Genomic DNA, 27,629 nt, shown 5'->3' on the forward strand with positions numbered 1-27,629 from the left:
GACCCAAACATGTAGCCAGATCTCTTTTTTTTTTTTTTTTGGATTATAAAATGGGCTAATCAAAACTTCAGCTGTAACACGCCTGATTTTTGCTGGTTTCAATACCTTGATCAAAAATTTTGCAACTGAGACCCTTTGCTGCCTATAACAATGTATCTTTATAGCACAGAAACTGTCTGGCTCCCTGGTGTTATTAAGAAAGTACAGTATACAAAAGCTTTAAGCTTTAAACCATACAGCATGATTATTATGATAGCAGGAGGTGTCAGGTGGAGACAAAGACACACGGATAGAATTGATTTGAGGCGCGTCATCAGAAAATAAGGGTGATGTGATCACAGTACTTATAGCACATGCAGCAGCTGTACAATTCTACATGGCAGCTTCCATCATACCCTTCACATGAAAAAAAAAAAGAAAAGATTCTGAGTAAATGATGGGTGAATACAGAATAAATTGTAGTGTATGACAAGACACTTTCTTTTTTGTTTAATATATAAATCAGGAGCACTTATGAATTGATATTAATTAAAATAATGTATTTGCTTTCTTTCGACAGTTATGTCAGCCTCATTAAAAACTGAGTGCTAAATCTTCATTAGATTTTTCAATATTAAAATACTTCCATGAAATATAAATTAACATTTAACTTGTTGCTGGTCATAGTAAGAAAAGGGAGGGGGGAAAACCATTGGGATGAAATCCTGACCCAGTTAAATCAATGAGACTTTTGTTTCTGAATTCAGAGGGGACAAATAATTCCCTCCCTGTTGGCAACAAGAGGCAATAGCTTTAAATCTAACATAGAAGCAGGTCTCAGGAAGTATTCTGTTTCAGTCTATACTCCTGACTTGCATGAGGATGGTTAAAATTTTCAGAGTATCCTTGGCGACATGGGGGGAATCTATGTCCCAACAAGAGTAAAAAAGTTGAGATTCCTGGGTAGCTTAGGTGTTTTAGGAAAGCTTACGGTGTGCCTTGAATTTGAACAATTCTACCTCTTGAAAAGACACAGTGGCATTCTCTCTAGTATGATGTGAAATCTACTTTTCAGTAGATGAAACCTGCAAAGCAAGAAAGTAGTTCATATATGAACACTGTAATTTATATCAAACATCAGACTGTCACTGTTACGCATCTGGAGAGACGTACCCTGTCTGATGAACACCACAGAGCACCGAGCAGTGAGAGAGGGTGTCTCAGAGCTCCATGTCGTGAATCTTCCCGGGTCTCAGCTCACTACGCAGCTTGTGCAAGATTTCCCAGCGGACATGAAGTTTAGGAAGATGGATAGATCAGGAAGGGAGAGAAGCTGAGCAGCTGCAATCCGGTTGAAGGAAACTACCATAATGTGCATATTCAGGCATAGCTGTGATCAGTGACCCCCATACCTCTGCAATATCTGCAGTCTTGAATCAGAGCAAACCTATCTGGAACAGCTGGAAAACTTACTGAGAATCCTTTGAAATGGCCTAGCTGCTTTTCAGATGTATTGTGCTAGCTGAAGGAGCTTGTAAGCTGTTTGCATTTCAAAAAGACAGAAGATCTTATAATTATGCTTTATCTGACTGTAGCTTGTTTGGAAATGGGAACAGCTGATGCTCTCCTGCCCGGGCTTCTGCATCGCCAAGCCACAAGGTGGTGGTATGGTGTCGCTTTTTTTAAACAACAACAAAAAGAGGTTTTGTTTAATGAGCTTGAACTCACAAGCCTGCTCATCTAGTGAACTGTGACTTTTCAAATACCAACCTATTAATGTCAAAGGCAATACTGAAGGGAACAGTTCTGTTTGATTTAAAAAATACAGACAATGTGAAGTCCACTATGCTCTAATATCTATCACCTATGGGGCTCCATTCATGCCTAATGCTTTATTCAAGCTAAGACCTAGTTTTTATATATCAGATTAATACATATCTACAGCTTTGCACCTTTCTATTTTGATTTTTTTATTATCGGGGCTCGCCGGGGCCATTTTCATTCCCTTACTATAGCATCTGCAAGCAGGTGGATTAGAGATAACTCTCATTGTGCTTTGTTTTCTCCTGACACTGTCATTAATCATTCCTTAAGCCACACTTCAACTTATAGTAATCAGGACTGGCTGTTCCCGAGCTGCACAAGAATTGCCTTTCACAATGTAATGTGAAATTGGAAGCGAATGGCTGAAGCCAGACGCTTCTTCTGCATTCCCCATCTATCTCATCATTTAGGTATTTATCCATCTCAGGCTTGTACAGGGAGCATCTCTCTCCTTCCCATGAGGACACAGATTGCAACAGAGGATCAGATTTGTTACCCAGGCTTTGGGCTTTGATTGTCCTCTTATAAGTTCGGGATTAAAGTGAAATTTCCCACAGGGCTATGCAGGATTTGCTAGCATTTAACTGTTTAACCTGGCTGTTTGTGAATGAGAATCCTGTGGTCAACTATTCCATAGAGAATATTATGGTAAGCCAGCTCTGAATGGCAGACATTTCGGTAAATTCCTGTAAAGACTGCTACAGTTGATTCCAATTAAGTTCATACCTGATAACAATTGTTTTCTTGTACATGATGAACGGTAATCTTATGATAAAAAACAATTGTCTAGTCTCTTGTGAAATACTCATGTCAGCTGCAGAATAAATGCAGACCTTCAAAAAGTTGCAGTCGTCTGTTTGTGCTTTTAGAATCGCCGTGCATTAATTTGTCTTGAACTAGGTCATATCTCTCACTACATAGAAGAGCTGTATTCCCTTCTATCTTACTCAATTTTAGTAATAAGTATAAGCTAATAATATCTGTAGTAGCATGGCAGTGGAATGGACAAACATTTTAAACAAACCGCACTTGAGGTATTAATAAAGACAAATTGATGGTTCTGGAAAGCATGCTGTTAAATATGTAGCCAAAACAGATGTATTTTTCCTGGCATTTGATGTGATTCTTGCACAAAGGAAAGTACCTATAATGTGCTATTCTCTAGGAAACTGAAAGCAAGGGGGGAAATTTTCAGTCCACATTATCTATCTTTTAGTCTTAGCTTTAGAGCCATTTAAGGAAAAAGATTTTAAAACAAGTCAAAATCATTTTGTTATCTAGTTTAAAAAGACTGTATGCTCAACCACTGTATATATATTCTATTTAATGTGGATGTGTTTTTAAAATGCCTAGGAGGATAGTGCTCATTTCATGTGCTTCTCCAAGACAGACATAACACCCAAGCAACTGAAGTACATAATTTAAGAAAACATTTTAGCTTGCAGTGAAATCAGTTCCCTTGGAGGGAATGGACTGAATCATTAAACTCAATTTTAACCCCACTCCCTGAGAAATTTTTACATCTTATTCAAAAGTTTGCTTTTCATTTTCTTCTTTGTTGGCTAAAAATGTGCTGAATTTCCAAAATAAGCTTTCATGGGATTTAGTTTGGGAGAAAAAAAAAAAAGAAAGATTTTTATTTATCCTTTTAAAAATAAAGAAACCCAGAGACCTCAAGGGAAAGGCTCACAGATATTATCAATTACAAATCTATAAATTCTAATGCAGATGGGAATTAATAAATATGAAAGACAGATGTATTCATTTTTTTGTTCACTGTTCAACTGTTCTGCATTACGAACCTGTAGTTCATAACACATTGATCTTGTGCTAACCAGTGTCTCAGTGGAAAGGAACAGTGTTTGGTTGTATAACGGTACCTGTGAAAGCCTCGCTGGCTGAGTGCAAATTACTAAATATCTTTACCATCGTTTAGTGTTTCTCTCATAGCATTATATGATTACTGAAAAGGCATAAGCAATCCTTTCTATTTATTTGAAATATCCTCTAGATTCACATGAGTAATTTTCAGCTGTGTATAATGCTCCCAAAGTAACCTCTTCATTTCCATTGTTTTAGTGTGAAATCATTTCCTCGGGAGATAATTAGAGTTGCTCCATTTATTACATTAAATGATTAGCATGCACTTGAAATGATTCAGTATATTTTCCTTTATTGCTGATGACTCTTAAATATGGGCCTACATTTTTAATGGATAAATTAAGATTATCTTGACATTCTGTGGCTGCCTCAGCAGCAAAACAAGAGACACTTTCTTTTCCAAATACACACACAGGTGTGTGTTGAACAATGCATGTTAGATGAAGGGCTCCTTTTCACCTGAAAATCCCACCTGGTTCAGCTTAAAGACCAGTAACCATGTCTGAAGGTACAATGAGGGTTTAAATGTACCAAAACTGCTATTGCTTTTGTTGCATGTCTGGTTAGTAACTATTCCTAAGTGCCAGAGGATCAGAATCCCAGCATCTCAGTTGAAGCGCCTACTGTCTCTGAACAACCAGCATCTTCTTCCAAATGTATATAAAATTATTTCTTACAGTGGCAGACTTGCACTTGCATATTATATGAGTTAATGTAAATGAAGAACAAATGAGCTTTACTGTATGCTAACTAGTGAGTTATCATCCACTGGCTTATGAAAATAAATTACCCTAGAATTGGTGAAAACATATCACAATTAATACTCCTTATTAAAACTGAGTAAGATTTAATGTCAAGCTAGAGCCACAGCTTCAAGACCTTTTAAGAATCAAAGAGCCTGTAGACGCAAAGCGCATCAGCTGCAGGCCCAAGTTGTGGCCAGATATTTGAGTAACTAACATTGTGACAAGGACTCCCACGGCAGACGCAAAGACTGACCTGAAAGTGGTGGACACCGACTGTGACGGAAGGCAGCAGAATTAAAAGGGCTCCATTTTCCCAAGACCATGCCATGCCATTCCCAAAAGAACACCAAGGAGATATTTAACTGGATTTGAAAGGTTGGTCCATTGGAGTTAAATAACCTACAGCACTCGAACTACATTAGTGGACGTGAAACTGATGTCATTATTAAAGGACACGTTCCCTTGTGATGTGATGTGATGTGATACATTCATCTATCCCTTATTTCTCAAATTTCACTATGGCCTCAAGACTCCTTATGCATCCAGCCAATTTAGATTGAAGCATTTAGTATCTTAAACATGTAATTTACTAGAGGTTTTAATGGTAATGAATCTTTTTATTCTCTCAGTGAGCTTTTATTCAAGTATTTACTTTTTGAAGGATAAGGATACTTATTTGTTATGTGAACCCAGAGAATGCATCTCATGTTTTAGCTGGAAAGCCAGTTTGTTTGTGATTTCAGTGAGGAAATTCATACATAGTAGAAAGAATATGCAAACGATGACTGTATAGAATATGAAAGAGTAGGTATAATGCAAAATTTAAAAAAACTACACAGTATTAGAAACACTTTTATAAGCATGTAATGCAGTATTAAAAAACACTTTCATAAAACTGTACCTTACATCAGAAAATAATACTCTAAATGAAGTGCCTATTACTAGAAAGACACAATGTGTACTTTTTGCCTTATTCACTAATAAAACATACAAACCATTTCTTACTACTGGCCTATTTTCCATCCAAAAAAAACCACTTCAGGATATTTCTGGCATTTAGAACAAATTCCTCTAAGTAAAAGAAATATTTCTCCATCAGTTCGTAAGCATTGGTCACTTTGCACGAACAGGAACTGGACATGTGTTTGGGATATCAGATCTCACAAAATCCAAAAAACGGCACCCTAGTATGCAGTGTTAGTGTAATTTCGTGCAGTGCTGCTGCAGGGAAACAGCAATGGCGCACATGGTTTTGCAACACTACTCTACATGTTTGGACATAAACATATTTCCTCATTTTATTTCTTGGCTGATCCCCACTTAAGCCAGATTCTTACCTGTATCTAAGCAGCACCTTTGGCTGCAATGTGGTCATATGGGACTATGGGCAGACTTCCTAAATTTAACTTTAAAAATCTAAGACAATGCTTAATTTGGTAGTTCCTTGGGCAAAGGCAAGAGGAGTGTGGATACCAGCCAGAATTAAGCCCAAACAGAGAACAAACCCATGTCCCTAAATGACAGTTGAGCAAACCCAGCCCCATTCAGCCAAACTCTTACAGCACATGAGTGTCTCCCACCAGTAAAAAGTGCCAGATATAAACAGGAGATTTGATGAACTGGGACTCAGAGATTGCTTATGCTCTTATTAAAGTCATAAATGTGACACTTCTTTCTACTTCAGTCATACTGGATCAGGACCATCATAACTAGAGATGAAAGCCTGCTCACCTTAGTAACAGCAAGTAATTCCATTTACTAGCCCCAGGCCTAGTATATGATGTAGGCACATTTATCCTTAAAAACTTACTTGAGCAATATAAAAGCACACCATTAAATAATAGCACTACTATAGGCATATTATACTAAAAGTGCCATAATGTTGTTTGTATATGACAGGCATTTTCAGTATAAGAATGCTGAAATTCTACACTGATGTCATTAAAGCATAAATGACACATTACCAAAAGACAGAGATACTAATGTATGGTCGTTCAAACTACACTTCTTTCTAAGTTTTAGAGTATTTTTAATAGCTTCAAAGCATATTTTTAATAGGTGAAGTTATAACAATACCAACAGTAGTGGCGTGAAAGGTTACAATGGATGAACACCATCTCTCTCAAACATTTATTCCATTTAAGTAAAAATACCTGATAGAGAGCATTTCTATTATTCACAAGAAATCATGCAATATAATGGTTCCTAGCACTCCTTTTGTAATAGCTTATTTAAATACTTGGGGCTGCAATTCAGATTCCCACTTTGTTCAGACTTCAGAGAAATACTTCTCACAATTGATCACATTTTTATTCTTTATTGTACTCTAAATAGCCTCTGATTTTTCAGAACCCAAGACTAAAAATTAGGTTTGCAGAAGTGAAAAGTACAGTCTTGAAAAAAAACCTATACACTTTTCACAAGTGAGGAACAGCAACTACAAAATTGAACAAAAAGTCTACACTATGAATCATTTTGTTTACAGAACTGCTTTAAGGAATTATTCCTGAAGTCTAACTGGAGCTTGAAGGGGCTTTTCTAAGCCCCTAAAATCTGAAATGACCTGAAGGTATAAAGAACACTTGACTTTGGATTTCTTTTATTTGTAACTTTTTCTTCAGTGCTTCCAGCTCAAACTACAGTAATTAACACAAAATTAAGAAACCCAGTCTGATAAGGAGTTATTAAAATTCTGTTCATCACCTTAAGTTTATTTATTGTCAAAAAAAGAATTTGAATGAGGAAGTAGGAATAGACCTTTATTTATGATGAGGTTTGATATCAATGGTTTATAGATGCTGTGTTTCCAACTTTTCTCAAAGTATTTAAGAACTTTTAATGTATTTATTATGAGTCTGGGGTAATCTCTCAATTGATGTCAAATAGTACAAAGTCAACATAGCTGTTGACTTACATCAGTTGAGGATAAAGCCCTTTTTTTCAGAATAAGATGGTGATAGTTATTTTCATTTCAGAAGAACTGAACTTTTACCTAAAGAGCAAATAGAAATGATAATGTATAAACAAAGAAGCAAAAGTATATTTGAATTAAATCCCTGTAAATTTGCATTCAAACAGTAAGACAGTGGAAGATATGACTGGACTTAAGTTGGATGTGCTATCTTTTCTCCACCACATTTTGCCAAGGTAAAATGGCATACTTAGGTAGAATTACTTACTTATTTTAAGAAAAAAACCTAAAAGAACTAAAATAAACAGCACTATGCTACGATGACAGACCATTAATAGATTCAGTACTGAAATAAACCACTGAATTATATAAATTCATACTCATTTTTTTTTACAAAGCTTGCTATTTACCTGAGTATAAGGACCTTTGGAGCATTACAATGTGCAAATGAGGGCATACGCAATTTTTGAAGTGTATATTAGCTAAATGATAAACAGAAGCAGCTCTCTCAGGAGCATATAAGCTCCCTAATCTCAAAAAATGCCCCATCTCCTAACTTGCAGCTCATTCCAAAATGGTTTACTATAATAAACTTCATATGGCAGAAGTATTATCAGACTACAGCATGGGACTCTTAGAGCAGTCAACAGTGCTCTTTTTAATATTGTTCCCATTTGCATTTTAAATAACCAAATGGTTTTCAGGCATTTAATAGAAAAACATTTTTTTAAATGAATACCAAGAGACATTTGTAAATAGCAGCACAAATTGCTCCTGGGCTATAAACCTGAGTGCCAAGCTTCACTCCAGTATGAATACAGACAAGTGTTAAAAGTCTGAAAAATGGATTCCTTAATGGATATACTGGCAGACCTGGAAGTGTAATAGAGCTAGCATGTGCCACTTTATTAAAGATATCATATTTCATCTCCTAGATTACACATAGCTTTTCTACTCTAAATAAAAAGATTAGAACTGGAAATATTTTCCCTGCATATCATATTTAAAAATGTACAAGGGAATGTCATCCAACAATTTGTAAGCATTGAAATTATTTCCTTGAAAACAACAAAAAGTAATCCCTAAAGATATGGTAAATATACAGTTCCTTTATTGAACACACAAAAATAGATTATGCATTGCTTTTTCAAAATCAAATACATCTGCTTTGACTGAGGCAAGGAGACACATCTGGGGGCTTGAATCTTACCACAGTCTCTGTGACTCTCTATATTGTCAGTGCATCAGTAACCTTGTATTTAACTGGATTATTTACAGTCAGACCCTTATAAGATCACACCCATTGGTGCTGGTGTGAGGGAGGGAAGGAGACCTCTGAAATTGAATACAAATGTGATATTTATTGTTACATTTATTAGGCTATAACCGTATATCAAATGCGCTAAATTCACAGAGATAAAATAATACAATCACATCAGGACTGAAAATTTAATACTAAACAGAGATCCACAAGTTCCCTTCCATCCTAGCTTGCTTTGTAGCTCATCTGAACAAACACTCTGCCCTGGAATTCACTGGACGTTTCCTGTGCTGTTATTAAATGTAAGGGCTCTTTCCTTCGGCAAGTTCTGCTAACTGCATGTAAACCTACTTGTACACCTAATTTGTAAAACAAAATATCCGTTACAGGACTTTGCTTGCTTTTGCCAGAAAAAAAAAAATTAAAAGCTCTCCATAGATTTATGAGTGTCACAATAGGAGGGCGGCAGGTCTAAGCATTGCTATTAATATGAAAATGCAGATTGGTCTTTGGAAGAACTTTGACGGTGGGGTAAATTAGTTTAGATTTCACCTGACTATATTATCCCCAGTTGCTATGCTAAAAATGCAGCTAGAATGTAATGCATATTGGCAGTGTCAGACTTGAGATCCTGACACTGGTGTGGTCTGGGTGTTTAGGCTTTTCTTTTCACAAGCACTACTTTCAGCATGAGAGAAAGGGTTCAAGAAGTCACTGAATCTATAGATTCATTTTAGTAGAAAGCAGGACAATATGTTTGGGAGGCGGAGCACGAGTTCTCTAGATTACACCATATTTCCTTTTGGTTAACCAAATAACAGCAAGCTCCAACTAGAGAAACAGCCTTCAGCTTGTGCCTTGCTTTCTTAGACTGAAAAAAATGATCCACTTCAGCGTATATGTTTTCTAATATACTTTAACTACTTCTTCCGTATATACCCATATAACACGATTATGTTTCTGTCAAGACCGAAGTGGTGTGGATCGACAGCTATAGTAACCCGCTAGAACAAAACTAACTAAGCTAAATTCACCCCCATGTCACTCATTGATGCCAGTGGATGAAACAGGCCCTTGTGACCGACAAATATAGCAGGCATATTCCACACTCCATTAAAAATAACAAATAAAGATAAAGGTGGATAGGAAAAAAAAAGGCTTAGCTTGTTTTTGAATGCCTTTCTTACCTTCCCTGAGGAAGATCTTAAAAACATAAAGTTGGATGCAAGAGAAGTATTCATTAATATATTGGAGTGATTTTCAAATCCTCAGGGGAAGGTCTAGTTCTTCCTTCTTTCGAATTGATGTAAATCTGAATTGCTTCCTTCAGTGGCAGTGGAATTACACCAGCTTTACACTGTGTACAGGATTGAAGTTTATCTGGAATGAGAAAGTGAGGCTGCTGTTCCTTCCAATAGCACAACTCAAATTAATTTATAGCAACCTTTTTTTTTTTTAAAGAGTGGCAGTAGCTGAGTTTTGAGCATTATGAGTAAATTAACTACTTACATGGGACAAAAAGAAAGATAAGCAACAACAGCACAGAACTGTCTTAGACAAGAGAGATTGTGGTTGCTTTTTCTGACAGCTGTGATTGCAGAATCTGCAAAATGATTTTGATATAGATTTTAGGGATTTTTCTCCCAATTATCTTTCTTTATAAGGAATACTTGCATAATGCTTAAAAGTGGTATCCTTTATTACAACTCTTATTACAGTAAAATCGATGGAAGCCTGAGTGGTGGGTGTATTGTTTTGACACTTAAACTATTTGTAAATATTGCTCAGAGCTTTCTTAGCATATTTTAGCAAGGCAACATTTCAGCAAAGTATAATTTATCACACATGATATATGCTGTATGCTTCAAAGACAATCACACTGGAAAACAGACTCATGAAAAAGAAGCCGTGAGCGTGTCTCGCTTTCCAGTAAAAACATTTTTTTAGTCTCTGGGTTTGGAGGATTACTCTGCAATCAGGAAACCCGCACGGGTGGGCAGGAGGCCATTTTTGCTTTGCTTTCAGTGCCCATTACTAAAGAGCCAGTGCCTTGGTTGATGAGATTTCTCTTGGTTCTGCAGCTTATGCTTCCTTCTTGCTATGCTTTACACTCAAGCAAGCTCTTCTGATTGCAAGATTGGAGCCACAACACCAGCATGCTTTCATTATCTTCTCATCCCAGATATGGAAAGAATGCATTGTTTTACAGTAATATTACATTCACTGAGGGCTTTGTTTAGACTCATTTAAAAGTCTTCTTAGAGACCATCTAAGAGGAGCTTTAAAAATGTAAGGAAAAACTCAGTGAACAATCTACTAGTATCACCTAACTTGTAAAAAAGAAGGTAAATCCCCCCTCCCTTCACTTTCTGAAAAATAAAATGTTCTAGCTGTCAGCTCTAATGCTAGTAAACAAAACCTACAAACATATTTATACTGCCCCTGCTCTCTTTTATGATCATCTCCAATTTATAGTTTATGAAAGACACTTTATACATTTATGTTTAACAGCATGATCGTAGTTATCTGTACTTAATAGCAAACAGGGAGTTTGACCACTAGCTGACTGATCAGTAAAGCCTTAACTGCTATAGCAAGTAATCTCCAGACATTGATCATATATCATGTATAATGAAGCCTTTATATTCTTATTATAGTAATAAAGGATGGTTTTGTGAAGTTGACTGCCAAAGTAGGTTGGACACACCATGGGTAAATGTTACATGTTTCCATTGACATTATGCTGGTGAGGAAAATACATCGTGACTCTAGTTCTCAAACGCCATACATTTTGAGGATGTTCCAAAAGCTGATCCAATCTGGATTTCCTTAATTGCTCATTACTTATTCCAAGGAATGAATCTAAATATCTAAATATCTATCTATATATAAAAAAACCTATTTAAAGTCCATCAATGTGTATTTTTTGTCTTCTAGTTCCTGGGTTTTTGTTTAGATTTCCTTCAACAAAATTTCTACTATGGTCTATACCATAATTTCTGGAGGGACATTAATTTGGGGGCTATTTATATCATGGAGATTTTCACCAAAAGGTGGATTGGAAGATTTGACCCACTGTTAATAGGCTTTGGATTCTTGTCTTTTACTTTTGTAAATCTATGCCTTTCTTTTTTTACCAAACACTTTGGCTAGCAGGGAATAGAATATTTTAGAAATAATAATGTGACTCTGCAGAAATGTTTGGATTAGTGATTCTCAGGGGAAAAAACAGAAGCATCAGAAATCAGTGTAGAGATCCAAGCGGGTAAGAAGAATTTAGCTCAGCACATTATGTTGTTAAATTAAGGCCACGCCATGTTCTCCCTGAAGTCAATTAAGTTGTAATCTTTTATCATCGTATCATTTTACAATCACAGAGCAGTTTGCATTTCTTCCTCCTTAAAAAATAGATCTTGGATCATTATAGTTACATGGACACACCACACAAGGTGTTACAAACCCTTTTCCAAATAAAACCTTCCACTTTGACAGTGTTCCGGGTTCTGACAGGCACCTCGCTACATACAGCAAATACCAAATAAAACCTGTGTGCAGAAGCTTACATATGCCTCGTACAGCATGTGTGTTAAATTAGGTGACAGTATGGAAGAGGATAACTGAAGGAACTACTCTACACGGGACCCCTATCCATATTCATTTTGGAGCAGTCAGTCCAGGGTGTCCTGATAGGCTGCTACACTAGATTTCAAAGTAGTGATCAATAAACATACTATAAATAAATAAACTACATATTTTTATTCTTGTTGAATATTCTAGTTGATTCCACCAAATTAGTTACAGTGTGTGAAAACTCCCACCAGGAAGAGATGTTTAACTGTTTTTTTTGTTACAGTTTACTAAATCCAGACACGTTTCTCACACTGATGATTTACCAGAACTTCAATTTACCTCCGAATTTTATACATGCAAGCCAAAAGGGACAGCAGGGTTCTACTTTTAGAATTTTACTGCCATTAAATACCAACTAAAATTACTACACTTGCAGAAAAGGAGGATAAAAACATAGCAAACTCCTACTCTTAAATATTGCTATAGCATCAGGAAAGTAAATAAACACACTTTAAAATGTGGAAGTGTTTCCAATTAAAAAATAATATTTACACTAGGAATGTAATCACATTTTCTCTGCAGTGAAATAAGGAAATTTGAAGAAAGATCAGATATAGTACAAACATGCTTAAAACCCCCGCCTACCTCAGATAACGTAGATTTCTATAAAACAAGCTAATATGTTTTCCACACCTTAATATTTGTGATTCTGAGTGAGAAAGCTGTAAGCTAATAAATGAGAAACTCTGAAGATTTTCTTTTATAAATTTTATTCTTATTTATGAATTTTAGTTGTATTTTGAAATGCATGAAAAGAGTGTTATGAATGCAGGACACATTTTATAAAGTACCAATGAAAACTGTGTGCTGTCTTAATTTTCAGCTTAAATTTACAGACATACTACATGGCAACAGTATTAAAGCAAAAAGGAGGGATACATTTTCTTATTCAATAAAAAGCCATGGAAGTTGCATGAGGTAGAGTCTCTAGGAAATCCACTCTTTCTTTGAAAAAATGTCATTGGTGAGATAGGAGATTGGCACCACAATGAGCAAAATATAGTGAGGGCTGATACGGACTGTCAGCTAGAATTTGGGTTAAGACACTGACTTTTGTCTGCATGGTGTCTACCTTCCAAAGAAGATGGAAGATGCAAAACTGCAAGTTTCCTCTCTCTGGTTAATGTGGTCTATACAAGTGAATAATGTATAAGAAGATGTTCCCTTGATAATGTCACAATTATTCATTGTACAGCCATAAACTCAAATATTCACATTAACAGCTAGGTATTATTTTTCTTCTCTGAAATTAAGTGAGTGGCATCAGTGGTCATAAATGAGAGCATTCATCAAAGGCGTAGGCCATGGCAGAGGATTAAGTGAATGCTGATGAAGTGTCCAGATTCCCATAACTTGGAATGGGCTGCATTCAGCATTCCTTTATTATCCATCTGCCACATAACAAAAAGTCTCATATATTTAATGCAGGTTTGCCCTCGGCCACGTAATAGGATTAGGAATAATTTCTACAAATTTACAAAAACAAATCACATGGGAAGGCTTAGAATTTGCTAATAATTTCTCCATAGCTGGGAGATCAAAGGGATGTAAGAGTCCAGAGCCAGGCGGTAGTTTGACCCTGGCCAAGCTTTTTTAATGAAAGGGTTAATCTTCTCAGAGGTGACCATAGAGGAGCAAATAGTGTGACCAAAGGCAGATTCAGGCCTCCAAAAATAGGAAGAAAATCGTCTGCAAAGTATGACAGCAAGAAAACATTTACAGAATAACAGTACATTTTCTGGCTGGAAAAATAAAATAAAACAGCAAACCACAATGAACTGTTTTTAAGCAAAGTGTGACTGGCGGGGGGAGGGAGGAGTGCCATGCTGAGGAGAAGCAGCTTGCAGGGTGGACCAGAAATATTACTGTTTCTTTCTGAATAACAGAAAACAAGCTGAATGCCTTCAGTCTAAAAACACTCTCTGTTGTCCTCAGGTGAAAACTGTCTTCTCCAAATGTGTGTCAAAGCTTTGGTTGGTTGGTTGTTTTTGCCATATGCTTGTCTTTTTTTTTTTTTTTTTTTTTTTTTTTTTTTTTTTTCCAGAGGAAGCACACTGCAAACACATGCTGCTTCAAAGGTGGGGTTTTGGGAGGACCTGAGCAAGTTGCCCAGTGAACCTTTTTCAGAAATGTCCTTGGCTTGCTGCAACTCATGGTTAAAAACTTTGGCTTCTTTATAGTCACATAAGAAGTCTTTACAGCCACATAAGAAAAGCTGGGGCAGGGGAAGACAAGGAAATGAAGGTATCGGGGTGTGTGAGTGCATATGTGTGTATTTTGTTTGTTTTTTTTTCTCCCTTGGCATCACTAAACCTGTCTAAAAATTTTCACCTTCCTGGATTTCCTTTCCCACTCAGTAAACTGCAAAGGAAGGGAGTTCACATCAGCTAGGTGTAGGTGACAGCTATTTTAATTTTGCATCATAAGTGGTTTTAATGACATTTGGAAAGTGTAGCACAATGGAGTGCTTTTCCAATTTAACAGAAATCATGTGATCATTCTCATTTTTGGTCCCTGACCTGTTGTAACAAGTTTGAATGCAATGCTCCATCTCTGTGGTTTTCTTTACCTACGGGGCTACCCATCAAACAGCAGATCAAATAGTCTGATTACAAGTAAATTAGTGAATAATTTATTTTAGCTGCACAAGAGACCATCCAGACATCTGAGCCTAAGTGAAGATATTATTTCTTGTGTTTCTTTTCTTGGAAGAGAATTTTAGGCCAAAAGTTTACTTCAGCCTTAAGATTAACTTCACATGAACCTTTTTGTCCCACCACACTCTTTCATTAAATAAGAAAGGAGGAGTAGTGATGACAGGGAAATAATGAAAAAATAATTCCCAGGAAAGAATGAAACATTTCCGGCCAGAGCATCTATGTTTGAACACAGGGCCTGACGTACTCCGCGTACAAGAAAGAAATGGAAATCTGAGTAGCTTTGAAAAGGTTCAGATTGATATCCCTGGGGAAAGAAAACTTATGTACTCTGTTGCTTGCATCTTTCACACACAGATACTCCTATCAAGATGGCTAGAAATGGAGGAAGCACTTTCAGGTATTACTAGACAGTCCAGCTCTTTCCAGTCCTGTGCCACAAGGAGATTTCCAAGAAGGATGCCAACGAGTACCTAAAACTGGTATGAGTTCCATGAAAAAGGAACATGTAATTGGCAGTGCAAATTGGACGGAGGTCACCAGATTTATTTCACACAGCTTACCAGGAAGCCAACATTTTATAGTAACTTGGTATTGCTACCAGTATGGACTGAACTTAAACGTGCTGTAGAGATAAGAGACCTCAAATTCTCTTCTCTAATTATCCCCACATTCTCTGTTTATTTTATATAGATGATGGTTCATTCCACCTCTCACACATTTTCAGTAATTCCATTTAGAGGCTGAAATCCGAACCAATTTTTTTCTTTCATATACAGAAGTGCAACTCAGCCTTCTGATACAAAATTGGTTTTTGAGACATCCTCGGAGTGTAGAGGTGTGTGTAAGTATCTTGTAAATAACTTTCAGGCAGGGCTTGAGGTTAATGGTTTGTGCACCACAGTCTCAAGCTGCGATGGTCATAACAAAAAAATAGCAACCACTATCATCCATCACAGGTCAGAAACAGCAAATGCTCAACAATTCCTGTTTCTTTAGTGACAACACAGATCTATGGACTCTCGTGTGCATCAGAGAGGCAAAAGTTTTAACTAATGACACATAGCTTTAGGGGGTATTTAGTCCATCTTTAGACTAAAACCTCTAGCAGTTAAACAAATTTTAGGCATCTGGCTTAACAGGCTGTTGGCTGGCTATAATCATACTGTATCGTCACTGAAAAGAGACGGGTTCTTACTCTGAAACTCCCTTGGAAATTATAAGTTGGGTACTCTTAACTGACTACTTTGTTGGCTGAGGTTGTTAGCTACCTAAACGAGGTAGCTGGGTTAACTACCTATATTTGGGCTGTATGAGAGTACTCAGATTTTAGACTACCGGTAAGAATTAGATCACTGGTAAGACCACCCCAACCTGTCCTACTTCAGCTTACCAAGTAGAGGCGTTATGACTGTGCTCTTTGCCGATGAAAAGCACAAATGTAATTACGAACGTCCCTATTCTTCTCCACAAACATGTTACCTGTGAATGTTCTGGTACTTTGGGCCACAAATTTAGTTTTACTATGGTTTTATAAAAACAATACAGCAACTAGAAACTGAATAATATTATATTCTTTTGTTGTATTTTCACATCCTAGGAAATAGACTCATAAGACTAATTTGGATCTGATACAATTTTCAGACCCCTATCACTTTTATGACCATTTTAACATAAAACCACATTTTTAATACCATGCAGTATTAACCTGATAAGCTGTTTGAAGCAGAAATGCAGACATACAATGTGTAGCTCAAAACACACTGTTGGGATTCAGTGTCTGATTAAGACAAAGACTTTGTGTTTCGTAGACATCGGGAGTGTTCAGAGTTCTTGGTTCCAGCCTTTTCCCAGATGCATCTGGAAACCAGTTTTGCCTTTCACCGTCTTAAGTAGCTCCTCGTTTAATGGTCACTAAGGTTGACCTTTATGTGTCACAGTGCCACTCAGTGGGATAAAGAACGAGATGTCTTTTTAGGAAATCATACTGTGTGTTTACAAGCAGCTTCTTGACCTTAACGAAATGAGTTGGGGAGGAGCAGATAGCAATCTATTGTGTGAATTCTACTGTTCTTCATTCCAGACCTTCGAGCGCTATATTGCCCTCAAATGTAAGGTCATATCTCTGCCCTGCACATAAGGAACAATGGAGATGTTCATGGATGCTCAGAAATACACGGTGTCCCTGTTACAATCAGGACTGTATCCTGTCCTGCTTTGCAGGCCAGACAAACCCAAAGGAGAAAATTGCATTCACATCAGGAGTTCATGTAAAGCAGTGTCAATGGGTCAGACAAATTCCTTCAAATTGTATTTATTCTAAGGGATCTCCTAAAAGCACTGGCAAATTTTAAGAAGCCCTCTTATGCAATGGGAAAAAATAGATTTGTTAGCTTCCTTCTCATGAGTTCATGTACCACCTAGTAATACTTTCTTCTTGCTCCTTTCAATTGACAAATGGCTTTACCAGCATTTCTTATTAATTGCTTTAAGGAAGGAAAAGGGTTCCAACACTGTGTGTGGGAACTAATGATTGGTCAGCTGAGAATTCTGTATTTTCACTGCACGTTGGAAATGAACATGAGGAATAATGCCATCTTCCTCAATACAATTTAGTTCACAGCTAAGTGGAGATAGGAATACCAAGAAGTGCCCTTCAGCATCAGTACCCAAAAGCACAGCAGACCAGTCCTTCTATACCTCAGTATTTTTTCTCCATGTACTTCCTTGTGAAGACTACTGAGATATCTATTAAATAACTTGAGAACAAACATCACCATCTGCCACATCACCACCAAAGCCCTAAGACATTTTTACTTAACTCATGGACATCACAGATGCATACAAAATAAAAAAGGGTAAAGAAAATAAATTTGGAAAAAATGTTTAGAAACATCTTTCAAGAAAAGTCATGTGAGCACTAGCCAGACTTATAGCTGATAGGTACACAGTTCTGAGACAAGTAATTTGCATAATGAGGATGAAAACAAGGAAGAAGATTTAAACATAATTTCATTACAATTTTATCATGATGACATTCCCAGAGCCTTAGTACTGCATGCAACAGCAACAGGTTTACAACACAGAAAATCTAGATGTTATAGAGAACTGTTAATGGGAGGAACAAGCCTCTCATCTTTAGATTACTAATTCAAATCCACACTCGTGTTCCTTAGGAGTCATTAAGATCTGGCAGTTGTCTCAGCCTATGGGCTACAGGACAACAATTTACAAAACAAAAAACCCCTGCCAGAGCTTAGAGAAAAATTGAATAGTCCTCTCTTCTCAAGGTATTCTCTGAACAGAGAGCTACAGTTACTTCATACTTCAATCAAGAGTCAAAACCACATTTCTAAAATTAAAAACAGAGAACAAATAATTTCAAAGATAAACCTTGTCCAAGACTTACTGTTCAATTATGGACACTTAACTACTCTAAATCGTAATGAGGCTTCCAATACCATCTAATACATTCCACTTGCCCCAATGTTAGTATACCAGTGCTTTTTCATACAGCCAATAACTTTGCAATCATGCCAAATAGCAACAAAATTCATATGGCAGTGTATGCAGATTATTGCTCTCAAGCCCCTTTTGTTAGCTTTACCCAGTAAAGTGCTGAAAGCATTTTTTCCTGTTAGTAATAGTTCACATTTTCAACATGTCCAGTTGTGAATTCTCAATTTAATCCTATTAGTCCAATTTAATTTACTCAAAATCAACCCCTTTTTAACAGTTTTCAGACTGAACAATAAAAATTGAGGTATCCAAAGCAATATTTTCTAACATCTTGGCTTATGGTAGTTAGACAATAAAGGACTCTGAAACAGAAGCTTTTCTCTATCGAAGTTTAACAGTGGAGAGATCATTGTCTAATACTGTTGCGAGCTTTACTACTTCTATTTTGCCATGACATTTTCCATTTTGCATGAAGTGAAAACCACGCGCATCTCACAAATATGGTGCAACATACCACTTCATTAATTGCGCAAACTACAGCCCCGCAGTGTTTCACCACACAAGGCTATGCTCTCTGGTCTTGTACTTGAGAAGGCTGAGGGCTGCAAAAATCATGTCAGATAGAAAAATACAAGCAATGCATAACATGCTACCTATCCAGTAACTCTAGGTCATCTTCTGTAAACTTGGATGCCTTAAATTAAAGTAGCCAGTGGGCATGCCTTAAGTGAATATGGGTACCTCCCACGAGTCCAGTCTCCATTTTACTGGGTAATGAAGCAACTATAATATACACACTTGCCGCATTCTAATTGTTAATGAGTCAGTTAAAGCTATCATAAACTCATCCTGTACTGTATTGGGGTGTTTTTGCCTGGTGCTCCCAGTTACTGGAATGTGGGGAAGAGCAATGCAGGCTGGATTTCCATGCTTTAGCTTGGTTCCAAGAGGTGAAGGGTTCACTAGTTTTATCCCTGTGTGGTACAAGAATAGCCACCCTACCTCTAGTGACAAGCTGTCCCTGGGAGTAATACAGAATTTTTCACATAGTATCACACCTGACCTAATAAACTCTTGCAAACTAAGTTGCGTCTGCAATTCTAACACTATCTGCAAGGTAGATAATCCCACTACTGTTAATTAAGAGTTAATAATACTGAAAGTCTTTAAGAGGCTGATTACACTTACACTGGATTTTAAAAATGCCAAAATGCCTTAGGAGCATAAGCTTCACTGATCATTCAGCTCCCTGGTTTTGTAGCAGTTTTTGACTGGTATGTGCGGGCGTATCAGATCAAACCCCCACTGTTATGTCAGAAAAGAAAGCGCTAACTGACATCAGTGGAGGCACGAGCAGAGAATATCACAGCAGAGATGCGCGTACTGCTTCTTCTCTTACATCAAACTTATACTGGCTTCATACTGACTACACTGAAGTTCTTCCAGTTGCACACCAATATGAGTAATACAATGTTCTGGAACCACACAAATGAGGTAAATTACAGGAAAAAAATAACATGGGGAAAAAAATCCAATTTGAAGACAACACTAGACCCTGCTTTTTTATGTCATGAGTAGCTTAAGTATGGCTGGTCATCTGTTTCTTTGATAGTTACTCAGGTCCTCCCATAGCTGGCAGCTGCACTGCAGCTTTTGCACAGACTCTGAAACCTTTGTGATATTTCAGCCATTCTAGCAAATTCACATTTTCAATAATAAATAATGTACCCCTATAAAGTCACCTGAACACCCTGAGAGAATTATAGCCTTTATTATGTACAATTGGGGGTATATTAATCCTTACATTGAAAGATTTTTTTAGTGACCTGTCGGAAAGTTAGATAAATTATCAGAAATAGCAAAGTAAAATTACACTAAATGTCCTTTAGTACAACCACTGAAATGCCCTCTGCAAAATATGGGATTGTTTAGTTAGAGGAAGAGAATCCAGGGACAGACATGATCATTTTTTGTGGCATAGCTCTGAGGCTGATTACTTGAGTCAAGTGACCAATCTGGGAACTGTGAACCTCTGGACAGTCATTTTCTTGCTATTACTAGTGGCTGTTTTAACCTACTCACCTATTAATCTACAATGTATTTTCACTTGATTTATGGAACTTTCCTTATAAGTAACATTTGGTAAAATGGTACCTTTATTCATTCAAAACAAGTCCTTTGCCTAAATCTGTCTGAGCACACGGGAAATGGCTTCTGAGCAACAGAAATAAAAGGGGCGGAGGGGAGGAAGCTCGTTTAACACAAATATTGCAATATAATTGAAATTATATTAAAAAAATTAAATTACTTTTTGTGAACTTGTTTAAAAGGGTCAGAAATGTGTTTGAGCTGTACAAGATTAACCTTTACTCGTTTGGGAAAATGCAGACTTCAACAGCAATCCTCTGCAGTGGTTGCACTTGCTAAAAGTTTAAAACAGTAATTTTTTCCCAAGAAAGGTCATCTTGAGCTAAAATGTCAAATAAATTATTTAGATTACTGAATTAGAAAAGTGAGGATCTGACAGGCTGAATTTTTTATGCACATTAGCCACAGTCAGGGTCTCTATATGCTCTTTCTATTAAGTGCACCCCCTCTTCCCTTATTAAAAATCTCTCCATTTATTCCAATATATTCTCCTTAAGATGTATCTTAGCATCTAAATAACTGGTCCAATTTGCTTCTTACTCGTACAAAACAGGAAGCACTTCATTTAACTGTTGCTCAGCATTTTTCCAGTATAAAACGGATGTAAAAGAGAGAATCTTACCACTAGTTTGCAGGGGAAATTAAGTGACAAAAACCTCATCTTTAAAGCCTCCATGTAGCTATTAAATCCTAGATTTTAGCAGAAGAAATATTTTTAAGGAGAAGGAATATTTTGAAGGATGGAAAATTAAAAGGATTGAAATGGTAAGGGAATAACTTTTAAGTAGGTACTACTCTCACGGTTATGTCCTAGAATTTTTATAGGGCAAAGTATAGCAATAAGTAATTACTAGAAAATCAAAGAAAGTCATCTTCATACGTAGCTGCTCACACACAGGTTTTACCCCACGGGTTCACATCTAAATTTCCCATTCTTCCTCATATTCATAAATACTACTGTTAATTATTTGAGGCAGCACAAGAGACTGTCCAAACATGATGCCATAATTCAGTCAAACGACAACAGTAGTAAAACTTCCCACTTCATTTTCCAAAACCAATATTTGCTCAGCACTGGAGAGGTCATTCTATAAAACAATTCTACATTGATAATAAGCCCCCTCCTAATTTGGCTTCTACTGTGATTTTTTTTCCCCACAGACTATGCGCACTGTGGAGAAAATTAAGTTCTCAGCTTATGTAGCCAGTCCAAATGCTGGAGGTGCTGGGCATGACAAAAGGGGAGATACTTTCCACTTACCAGTAAAAAAAGCCTCCCTCCATCCATTCAAAATCCAACATATAAGGTGCCTAACCTCAGCCCTCACTCTGCTAATATCCAAATACTCCTCAGTAGTATAGTGTCATAGCAGGTTTCCTTGTAAGCCTTACAGTGCATGGAGGTAAGGTATGTAACTGTGTAAATGTAGGGGTGGTGCAGCTGCATGGGAGCCCACGAGGCAACGGGCCTCAGCAGTGATCTACTAAGTGATCTCATCTTATTCCTTTCCTAGGACCCAGGCGCACCTTGCATCACTCTATTGTGAAGAGCACTAGCAAAGCACAGCTGCGCATTCTGGAAAGAACTGAAAGAGCAACGTTCATGCACCCATACATCAGAAGTACCGGTAATACATGTGTGTGAGTAATTTTGTTGTGTACAATTGCACGTAGTCAAATCGCCTTAAACGAGATGATGGCAGGAAAAGCTGCCCTCATGTACCTATTCCTTACACGCTTTTTTTTTTTTTTTTTTTTTTTGAAACACCTGAGATTTTTGTGTTTCTTTTGCATATAAAACATCTGGCATGTGCAGGACAAACTTCCTATCACCCTAACCTGAGACTGACCTGTTTTAACTTTCTGTCTTGCAGTGGCACCAAAAGTACTTAGTCATTTGTGCATCACTGAGAAGAGGGATTTAGTGAATAAGACAACCATAGACCTTACTCCTTGGTGATTCCTTCTTTGACAGGGTAAATCCCACAGAAAAACAGCATTAATAGAGCATGACGATTTGAAGAATAGAGCCCTAACTGTTGACATTTCTGTTGTCAAGTCAGGTATTATGCTATGATAAAGAAAAAGAAATATTAAAAGAATTGTGGAAAGCTCTCTGGAATTAAGTTTCTTGATGCTGCATTACTATAAAGGCCATTAGTACTTCTCCCACTCAGGGGTCTTTGATCTTTCCTGCTATGAATTCTTCTTTTCTGGACTTGATCATAATTTACCTTTGTCAGGTCAACAAAGTAGAAGCTGTAATTTGTTATATAGTGTAAAATACTCAAGGGTCCTTTTAAGGTCTAAATTTAGGCAGAAAGAGTTTCTTTTTGAAAATGTTTGTACACTCTACTCACCTCTGATTGCAGTATTTGCAGCGTGAGGTAAGACACACTGGGAAAAGTGGGAAGAATATATTGGCTCTTAACTTCAATTTGCAAATTAACAAACAGAGGAAAGTTCTTTAAAAGTTCTGAAAAAGGTAGAGCAAGTTGGACAATTGAATCTTGAAAATATGAGATAGGCCAGTAAATAACCTTCCCCATGGTTTTCACAAGCAGCTTGGACAGATCTTGACATCATAGCTTTTGATCATCTTTGCTGTGTGAAATACCCATGATTTGCACAGTTTAATTTCTCAGCTGTTTCATAGGGTAAAATGCTTCAATGGCAAAGTGTTCATCATATATGATACCAATGTTTTTGGACCATGACCACTAGCACAATCAAAATAAAGATACTGGTTTTTTCACTGCTTTTTACTTCTTTTTCTTTTTTTTTTTCCTTCTTCATTCATAATATGATTGTGGATATGCTCTGATCTACAATATTTGAGAACATTTCTTCCCTTCCTCCTTTCAGTGATTTATGTGCTTTTTTATGCTAACATTGTTGGACATTTGATTCTGCAAACTTTGAGAGGTCATACTGACAGAAGTCCTCTGACAGAAATGTATTTTGCCCTATATTACGGTGCAATGCAACACTGGCAAAGCAGTTCACTAGTTGTTTTCAGGAGAAGGCTTTTGTCCAAAATGTGTCTCAATTTCATCTGTGTAACAAGGCTGTTTCCAAAGCGACTGCGCAGACCAAACTGCGACCTGGTTTATTGACTCTTACCAAGATGGTCATTTTTGCTCTAAGAAAAAATCTGCCTAACAGAGCTGTCTCGATAGATTGCTATTTTATTTTGCTTCAACGATTTAAATTAAACTAGTACCAAAGTTCTGTGTGTCAGTCCTCTGAATTCCTTTTCAAATTAACACTGAAAAGAAAATCCATCCATCCATATATATGTAAATACGCAAAGCCAGCTGCCAAACAGTGACATTATCCACAGGTTTCTGTGGGCTTGCCATAGAATTGAATGGGAAACTCTTCTAATATTGCCAGGCTTGTATGATATTTCTGAAATAGGTGAGAGAAAGCATCATCGTTCTGGGAAAAAAAGGAAGAGCATTTACCAATTGGAACATGGGCAGATGTCACTGATCGCAGATGGTTTTAAAACTCGCATTTTAAGACAGCAGCTGCTTGACTGTGCTATATTAAAAGGGCTACCCTTGATTGGAATATTGGATGAAATGCTTTTGTAAGAGGGCAGCTTTAACTACGAAAAGAGCAAAAAAGACTGGACAGATATAAAATCGGATATTGCTTCTATTGCATCCCTTCCAAAGTTTTATTAGATAAAATATCAAAAAGATAGAAACATTATTTGTGTCAAAGTTTGTAGAAAGAGGAGAGACGTACTTGCTCTGAATATTTTTAGTTGCTAAGTCCATATGGCTCCACAATGCTATCTTAATTCAGGAATATTCTAGGACTGTTTAAAGAAAAAAGATGGGAAGATTAAGGAGGAAGTCCTCACTGAAGCCTTTTCCAGTCATATAAAGAAGAGAAAGACAAATGCAAAATCTTTCCTGGAATGGTATAATCCTATCCAATGGTACAGGTTATGGACTGACTGGCAACGCAGGAGGTCTGCAGTGTGGGGGCTCTGGACAACGTGGACATGAGACAGGAACACACTGTTGAGGTGATACTACTAGCCACTGACAGGTTTTTGTTGGCAAAAATGTAGTCAGCGGGCCAAAGGAAATGGTAATTCCCTTCTGCCTGGCACCCATGAGGCTGCAGCTGGAGTGCAGTGTCGTGTTCTGTTCCCTTGAGAGTGAGAAATTGGAAAGAGTCCAGCAGAAAGCCACTGTCATGGTTTAACCCCAGCCGGCAACTAAGCACCACACAGCCGCTCGCTAACTCCCCCCACCCCACTGGGATGGGGGAGAGAATTGGAAGGGTGAAAGTCAGAAAACTCGTGGGTTGACATAAGAACAGTTTAATAATTGAAGTAAAATGAAATAGAAGAGGAGTAGTAGTAGTAATAATAATAACAATAATGTAATAATACAATAATAATATGTAAAGCAAGTGATACACGATACAATTGCTCACCACCCACCGACTGATGCCCAGCCTCTTCCCAAGCAGCAATTGCTGCCCCCTGGCCAACTCTCCCCAGCTTATATTCTGAGCATGATGTTATACGGTATGGAATAGCCCTTTGGCCAGTCTGGGTCAGCCCCCCTGGCTGTGCCCCCTCCCAGCTTCTTGTGCGCTGGGCAGAGCATGGGAAGCTGAAAAGTCCTTGACTAGTATAAGCACTACTTAACAACAACTAAAATATCAATGTGTTATCAACATTATTCTCACACTAAATCCAAAACACAGCATTATACCAGCTACTAGGAAGAAAAAATCAACTCTATCCCAGCTGAAACCAGGACAGCCACCAAGATGGGTATGGAACTGGAGTACATGATATATACTCACATATATATGATTTGTATAGATATACATAGAAGCAGATGGAACTTGGTTTGTTCAGCTTGCAGGCAAGAAGGCTGATGGGGTTTTGTTTGCAGTCTTTTGTACCTAAACGGGGGTTATGCAGAAGAGGGAGCAAAACTCTTTTCAGAGGTATGCATAGAAAAATAAATAGCAACAGCTGGAAGTAGCAGCAAGAGGAATTCAGATGAATATCAGGGGAAAAAAAAGGCAAACCCTCAATGAGAGAAGTTAAGCATTGGAACAGGTTGTATAGAGAGGCTCAGCAACTCCCATCCTTGGGGATGTTCAAAACCTGACCACAAAAGGCCCTGAACAATCTTGTCTAACTTTGAAGTTAGCCCTGCTCTGAGTAGGAGGTTAGACTAGGTGACTTCCAGAAATCCCTTCCAGCCAGGTTTAAAAAGACTGAAAATATTATCTCTGCTGACTTAATGATTAGAGATATTAGCCTAGTGACTACATAGGCAGGGTGAATTGTAAAAGTTATGATTCATCAAAACCAAAACTGCTTTTCTTAGTCCCAGTATGGAATTGCCTTTCCAGATCAGAAAGACTGACCATTAGAAAAGTCATATTAAAATACTTGGGTCTTCACTATACCAGGTAATGATTGTAACCTCTAGCTGGGCCTTCTGTTTCTTACTCATCTTCTGTCCTTGTCTAATTCCCCCCCCCCTTTTTTTTTTAAAGTATTCTAAAAAAATTTTCACCAGATTACAAAACAGAATTCCTATATACTTGACTTTGACATTTGATTATCATCAACTGTGGTTAATAAACATAATAAATCTTGAACTCAGACAAACAGCTTTGCATATCTGCAGCAAATCTTCCACATAGCTCCAGCAAGACCCCTTCACGGAGTATGCAGAAAAAAAATGCGACCCTAGTGGAAATAAGTGTTTAAGCATAACTGCAATAAATATAGCAAGTGCTTCACTGTTGTCTTACAAAGCAATGACATTTCAATGAAAAAAAACAGTAGTGAATTGGCTCTCCTATCGCAATTCATAACATTTTCTTCATTTCAACGCTTGTACTCTATTGTATTTTCAAAATGAAATTTCAGAGTTTTTTGAAATCTGTACTCAGAAATCTAAAATTTTGTAAGCTCAGCTACGTATGTTGGAATTCTTTATGTTGCACTCTGTGTGGCTGGATTATCCAAACACCTGTAGTTCAGCAAGGACAGTCGATGCCTGTTCAGCTTGTGATGTCAACATTTTAGTGCCTAAAAGCACATGTCATTTAGCCAAAGAAAAAGCATTTTTATGGGTATTTGCTTGATGTCCTCATAGACTACTAACAAAAATTAAAATACATGAAAGCATCTGGCTTTGGTTTCCTAGGATCTGGCATGGTATATCAGTCAACAACTTGTTTTGTGATTTGTATTTTTCAGCAGAGAATGGACCTAATTTTAAGAACATCACAACCGTATATTAGTAAAATGGTCATATGCATTGATGCAGGCATATTTAACATATGAGGCAGACACATGTTCTTCATCTCTAAAAAAATCCCTATAGTCGTTTTGAACTTTGCTCTGGAGATAAGAATTTGGCCTCTGTTTTTGTCTCTGTTTCTCAGTTACAATTATAATCATAATTAAATCACTACCTAAATAGATACCATGTAAGTGAACATATCCCCTACATTTTTCTATTAAATGATTAGTACATTTCTGAACACAGACATGAGTCCCTAATGTCCAGTTAGCTGTATAAACCTCTTACACAGCTTGGCTGGCATATAACTCGAACAATGGATTTTGAATTCTACATAATTCTTTTTTTTTTTCCGAAGGCTAATTAAAATCAATTCCATGGCATTTTTCTGCTGTTAGAAAAGATGCTGCGGGTAGATGTTTCAATCATTAGCAATATGGTGCTGCTGGATTAAAAACAAATTTCCAAATAACATAGCAATGACAGTTAGTCTATGATAAACCATGCAACTGTTAATGAACAAAACCTGTTCTGCCTCTATACCTGAATATTTGTTGATGGCATCTGAAAATGGAGATGTCAAAAAGCAGTATTTTTGTTATAGTTTAAAACTATGTTCATTCATTTTAGGTATGCAAATTTAATAATTTTCTGAATTTCACGGAGGACCTAAGTCTTATAAATATGGGTTTTCATAATTATTATAAATATAAAATATTTCAGAATTTAGTTCTAGAGGTAAAATGCTCTCATTTATTCTGGTTACATCTAGAGTGACTCAACCTTTGTTTAGATGTAGCTCCCATGTTTAGTCCTTAAGTTTTTTAAGTT

The sequence above is a fragment of the Nipponia nippon genome, unplaced genomic scaffold, assembly GCF_047370975.1.
Source record: "Nipponia nippon isolate SJK-2023a ecotype South Korea unplaced genomic scaffold, ASM4737097v1 scaffold_10, whole genome shotgun sequence".
NCBI lineage: Eukaryota > Metazoa > Chordata > Aves > Pelecaniformes > Threskiornithidae > Nipponia > Nipponia nippon.